Below are 7455 nucleotides of genomic sequence, written 5' to 3'. Positions count from 1 at the left end.
TGTAAGGTGGGTTTCACTCCGTCGTAGCGAGAACATCCAGCGCGTAGCTACCTCAGGGAACGAATAGACTCATTATAGCTGGTCGAATAAGAATATAGACAAATAACGAAAAGCATATTGACCGAAGAGATGGCTGTCTCAATCCGGCCTCGCCTTTGTTTGCGGAAGAAAGCTTAATCTCCCGTCCGGAGACCCATTCATTCCCTTCGCAAAACTGCAATGTTTTGCTTTATAACTGTCATCAAATCCGTGGAGACGTTTTCGTCGTTAGCCGGCTCGTTACGGCCGGTATAATATATACCGTCCCGACGTTCCAGAGAGCAATGATAATTGCACGGGCGCCCTGCCATATCAACAACAGAGGGCTTATCTGCACGAAGTATCAACAGTCGTCGATTTTGCGAGGAAGGACAGTAAACAGCGGAATGTGTAAAGTGTCAATAGCGTTATGGGTCATGAAAAGAAAGAGAGAAAGAGAAGAGGGACGGCGAATTATCAGCGGCATCAAATTGTTGCAATTGCTCTATTAAAACGTTCCTGCAAATGTCTCGTCCTTGTGAAAGAGTACACGCACTTGCATGCAATGCGTCTTTCTCTCCTCGCTCTGGTGTTAAAGTAATGAGAAAAAGTGCGTCGTGTAATAATTTTATTTTTAATTTATTCGTGAATTTAAACATAATACTTACAATTTTTTTACTTTCAGTGACTGTTTAGATTACAGACAAAATGTCATATATTGATACTTCACCTTTTTATGTAAGTTTAGAAAGAATATCTCCATTAATAACGCCATTTGTTATGTATTGAAACAGCTTTTTTATTTGTTATTAAATTTAAACACATATATCCATAATCAACGACTTTCAGTAACTGTTTTGCTTACAAATAAATTTTGTAATGATATGTCTCCTTTTTAATAACGCCTCTCTTTACATAATGGTGTATTGTTTATTCATATTTGAATTCAAATTAATATATCTATATTCAACGTCATTCAGCAACTGTTTAGCTGACAAATAAATTGTCTTGTAAATGACATGTGTCGCTTTTTTTTAATAACTTCAGATGAATATCTAAGTAATAACGCCACTCAGTGACTGTATAGCCTGTCAATAAACGGCCCAACGTTCTGTTTCGTCGAGTCAATTCGTGTTTTTCCAAATAATTGAATCTAACTTTACCAAACCAATAAAAGTTTCAGCAAAGCCTTTTTCAATAGCCGTACATAAATTTTAGTTTTAGTGTTTTTATTTTTATTTTATTTTTTTTTTTTTTTTGTCCGAAATACTTTCATGACAATTCGCCCGATGAATTTGTCATGCCGTGTGAAGGGCAGTTCAGCTCACGAAGTTTCTGGGCGAATTGCCTCATCATGGGGAGCAAGTACGATTTATTTGTATGTTTGTATTTTTCTGTTCATTATTTTTCACGAACAGGGCCACATAAAAACTCACACACCCACACCACACACACACACACACACACACACACCCACACACATATATATATATATATATATATATACTATATATATATATATATATATATATATATATGTGTGTGTGTGTGTGTGTGTGTGTGTGTGCGTATATATATATAGATATATATATATATATATATATATATATATATATATATATATATATATATATATATATATATCTATATATATATATATATATATTATATATATATATAGATATATATATATAGATATTATATATATATATATATATATATATATATATATATATATATATATATATATATATATAAAGGGAGAGAGACAGAGACAGAAGACAGAGGCGTACGTATACGTATATCTGTGAATATGTTCTTATTTGACTAATCAACTATTCACTTGTATCTCCACGCGTTCTGATGATCCCTAATTGCCATAGTATTAGTATACTGTGCATCGTTAACCAGTGAGGTAAATAAAACACGATATATAATTTGCCATTACATCGTTCACATTCGAGCACCAGACAGAATGACGATGTCTCGTCACTGAATCCTCGCAAACAGAACAAAGAATTATTATTATTATTATTATTATTATTATTATTATTATTATTATTATTATTATTATTATTATTATTATATTATTATATTATTATTATTCAGTCCTAATTACATTTAAAACCGACTGGCAAGTTGCAGCCGAGGACAGGCAAGAAAATGGAAAGAAGAATTGGTGAATTACATTTTGTTAGATTTACATATTGGAAATGAGCAATGTGATATCACAAGCTGCATTTTCATTTTAAAAGCAATGACACGAAACATCACTATCGTTTCAGTTACTTTAGCTGAGATTTCTGCTAAGTGCCATAAAACTATACAAGATTTTAATTAATTCATTATTCCTCCACCCTATAAAAAAAATAACCCAAAACAAGGCATGATCCGACCTCCAGCTTACTTAGTACTACTCATACTAACAACAAGGATCAAATAAAAAGGACAAATTAAACGTGTTCTTATATTCTCAACTATAAGTGGAGACAAAATAATTGAACAGAAATATACTCTCTAAATTCAGTGCACCAAATAAATTAAATGTGCTAAAATCTATAGTAAAATAGCGCATTGTTTCACCAAAGAAAATTTAAATAACTACGCTGTATTGTATTATAAATAATTGTTCTGTACTGTTTAATATGCACATTGTTTATTTTTTAAATGTTCATTCTAATAATTAAATCATAAATATCCTTTCCTAAAAATTTTTGTATCTAACTCAGTGCGAAACACCCTTTTCAGACCTATTTAGGCTTTTTCATTGACCTTTCCTACCCTCCACCCCACCCCAACGCAACAAAATATTTTTAGGCTTACTCCCCGAGTAAGCGATAGAAACAAAAGACCATATCTACACCTCTGCTTTCTATTACTAATCATTGCATGACTGGCCGTCAGGCTTACTTTTCTTGTATTTAGCAGCCTTTCTCACCAATGATGAGAGTTCCAGAGTTCTCATCCATCTATTATATAATTACTATTCACCCCATAGAAGGTTAGAGCAGTCAGTGCACCTCACGCGGTGCACTGTAGGCATTACTTTAGGTTCTTTGCAGCGGCGTCCTTTCGTCTCCTAGCTGCAACCCCTTTCATTCCATTTACTCTACCTCCGTTCATATTCTCTCTCTTCCATCTTGCTTTTCTGCCTCTCTTGACAAATGTTTCATAGAGTAACTGCTTTGAGGTTTTGCTCCCGTTACACCTTTTTGCTATCACTTTCACCTACAGCGCTGAATGACCTCTTAGGTCCCAGTTCTTGGCTTTTGCCTAAATTCTGTATTCCCTTCCAGTCCTATATATCACTATTTATCTATCATATATATATATATATATATATATATATATATATATATATATATATATACATAGTAGATATATATGTATGTAGTTATGTATATACACACTTTATCGTTCTTCAGTGGTTGATCCGTCGCTTCTCAGTGGAGATTTCTTGGAACATTTGCTGACTTACTGTCCCACTGTTGGTGAACTGAGACAACGTCTCATCTTTGAGTGCCGAATGAGTATGGTAACTCTTTTGTGAGCATATCAGAAGGTGAGTCTATCATAAGGTAGCCTTTAAGTGTGGTAAGATACAGAGGCCTAGTGTGAGCCTATGGGCTCCTAGAGATAAGTGAACACATGATATCTCCTTGGATGGACTTTTAATAAGGCTTCGAGACATCCTGGTCCTTGTATTGATGTGAAATAAACTGAAGAAGATGACCTTCTTCCTGAAACGTGAATATTACTTTTTACAAGTTTGGAATCATTTCATTTTCCCTCGTCCACTTTCTCTGTAAGCTCTGATTGGCTTTATTGACTTACAATTATAGGCTTCTCATGTACCGTCAAAAATGACAGTAATATAAAAATTAATATAAAAAGGATCAAGATGACGCGAACATTTCTTTTGCCGCTCACATCAGGCTTTCAAAAAGTCTGTTGCAAGATTCAGCTTAGATATGAATTCAATCTCATAAGCTAAAACTTTTATGAAGCCTGGTGTGTTTATATTTCAGCATCTCTCTCTCTCTCTCTTCTCTCTCTCTCTCTCTCTCTCTCTCTCTCTCTTATATAACTATCATGGGTTTAATACATCCATATATCTTTATCTCTCTCCCTCTCGTATACATATCCTTACCCTAATCTCTCTCTCTCTCTCTCTCTCTCTCTCTCTCTCTCTCTCTCAATCGTATCTATATCCGTGTCCGGATCCAATAGTCTCTCTCTCTCTCTCTCTCTCTCTCTCTCTCTCTCTCTCTCTCTCTCTCTCTCTCTCATATATACATATTCTTACCTTAATCCATCATTCGTATTCATATCCTTACCCTAATCAGTTCTCTCTCTCTCTCTCTCTCTCTCTCTCTCTCTCTCTCTCATGTGCATAACCTTACTTTATTCCATAACCTACCTCTGTCTAACTGTCTCTTCCATTCGTATTTATATCTTTACCCCAATCCATTACTTCTCTCTCTCTCTCTCTCTTTCTTTCTCTTTTTCTCTCCCTCTCTCTCTCTCTCCTTCACTCATATACATATCCTCACCCTAATCCATAGCACCCTTACCCTTCATCCATCCTTCCCTTTCTCTCTCCTCCGAGGTCCTTCCCAGGTGCCCTTCCTACCAGCCGCTGCCTCCCCTCAATCCCCACGCCACCAGGCAATAATTGTAGTCTTCCGGTGAGCGGGACGGGTGGGGAGGCATCTGTGTGTGTGTGTGTGTGTGTGTCTCCCAAGGGCATGAAGGATGCCTGGGGTGACGTTTTTTTCGTGTACATACATACATACTCATGTTTACGTACATACATACTTACGTACATACACACCTTCATCAAGATCCACAATGAGCGTATGATGTATATCCCGACTCTCCTCTACCAAAAAGTAAATCGATGTATAAATATAAAAACAGGTAAATAAATAAATAAATAAAATAAAATAAAAAGTTTGAATAAAACTGGATAATATGAAAAATAATCGGAAATACGATGTGGATGTTTCCATGTACTGTTTCACCGCATACGTAAAAATACACAAAGATAGTGGAAATACTTAACGACGGTGAAATACTAAACTAACACCAACATACATAGGTCGGCAGCAACGATGGGGAATAATACACTGAAATTGTATGGCTTGTAAACATAAGTTAAACATAGACGGTAATACTTAACCTAAATACCTAACACGCAAACCTAGGTAAACCAAAGACGGTGAATACTAACACGCATACATAGGTACAGCAAAGAGTGGAAATACTAACCGCTCATACCTAGGTACACAAAGAGAGGGTTGGAATACTGAACACGCCATACATTGGTACCCAAAGGACGGTAATACTAACCGACGGCATACAAGGTCACAAAGAGGGTGGAAATACTAACCCCCACAAAAAAGGTCAGACATAGGTACACAAAGACGGTGAAATACTAACCCGCATACCCATAGGTTACAACAAAGACGGTTTGAAATATAACACACATAACATAGGTCACAAAGACGGTGAATACTAACCACGGATCTCATAGGTAGCACAAAAGACGGTTGAAATACTTAACACATACATACATAGGTTAACCAAACAAAGACGGTTGAAAATACTAACACACTACATAGGTCACAAAAGACGGTGAAATACTAACACACAGACAGGTACACAAAGAGGGTGAAATACTAACACACATACATAGGTACACAAAGACGGTGAAATACTAACACGCATACATAGGTACACAAAGACGGTGAAATACTAACACATACATAGGTACACAAAGACGGTGAAATACTAACACACAGGCATAGGTACACAAAGAGGGTGGAATACTAACACATACATACTAGGTACACAAAGACGGTGAAATGCTAACACGCATACATAGGTACACAAAGACGGTGAAATACTAACACACATACATAGGTACACAAAGACGGTGAAATACTAACACACAGGCATAGGTACACAAAGAGGGTGGAACACTAACACATACATACTAGGTACACAAAGACGGTGAAATACTAACACACATAGTACATAGGTACACAAAGAGGGTGGAATACTAACACACATACATAGATACACAAAGGCGGTGAAGTAACCAACAAAGATAATATCTGAAGTTATAACTTCTGTCGAGATAATGAGGTTAACTAGAATAAAAAGATGATATATGCGTTTGATTAATTAGCATATCCAAAGAGGATGTATCCGGATGGACTCTCAAGAGTGATAAGGCAATTATACAAATATAGTAATTCGCTTTTTATTTGTTGCCGTAGATTATGGACGTTGCCGAATTAATCCCACAAAATTTCGCTATTTTATCTCGCCCTTATCTGCATTGATCCAATGACTTTTGTGATTAGATCAGCATTTGGGGGCAGGTGTAGGAAATTACCAAGGAACGAGGCAAACATTCCCTCTCCGATCAGCAGATGTGATAATATGTGGTTCTCTGTTAATTAATTGCTGTACCGGTTATTATTATTATTATTATTATTATTATTATTATTATTATTATTATTATTATTATTATTATTATTATTATTATTATTGGGCACAGTTTTCCATGTCGAAAATGATGACAATGGTTGCAGGTCCAAAATAATATAGCATGTGAGTATATGGTCTTTAATGTATATTAAAAGCTTTCGAACCTTGTACAAGGTTCGAAAGCTTTTAATATCCATTAAAGATCATACACTCACATGCTATATTATTGTGGACCTGCAACCATTATTATTATTATTATTATTATTATTATTATTATTATTATATTATTATTATTATTATTATTAGATATTGCCCTATCTTCGTTTTTTAAACTGTAGTTATAATATCTGATGTTTCTGTCGCTCTTATTTTGTAAGTTTTTCGGTAATAATGCTACTGCTTTTGTTATTACTTTTGCTTTTGTTTAAATTACCCGTTTCTCCACCTGGTTAATGACCATTCTCTGACCCCTTAACCAACCAATTCTTCATACTTTCAAATCGTTACATGACTGGCAAGTGAAAGCGAACCCAAACCAAGCAGAGTAAAAGTTAAAAGTAAAAGCAAAAAAAAATATCGATTGTTAGAAGCAAGTCCAGAATGGCTTTCAGTTGGGAGTGGTTCCAATGCTATACTCTTATGCCAACACGTCATCCATCCCTTATGAATCAGGCCGACAGTGCACCTTATGCAGGGAACTTTAGGCATTACTTAAGGTTTTTTTCAGCGTGCCTTCAGGCCCTAGCTGCAATCCCTTTCGTTCCTTTTACTGTACCACCTTTCATATTTCCTGTCTTTCATCTTACTTTCCACCCTCTCATAACAATCGAGTTATAGTACAACTGCTTTGAGGTTTTCCTCATGTTACACCTTTCAGACCGTTTACTGTCAAGTTCCGTTTCAGTGCTGAATGACCTCATAGGTCCCAGTGCTTGGCCT

Source organism: Macrobrachium nipponense, chromosome 46 (assembly GCF_015104395.2).
Source record: "Macrobrachium nipponense isolate FS-2020 chromosome 46, ASM1510439v2, whole genome shotgun sequence".
Lineage (NCBI taxonomy): Eukaryota > Metazoa > Arthropoda > Malacostraca > Decapoda > Palaemonidae > Macrobrachium > Macrobrachium nipponense.
The sequence above is the reverse complement of the archived record's forward strand: the minus strand, read 5'-3'. Positions refer to the sequence as shown.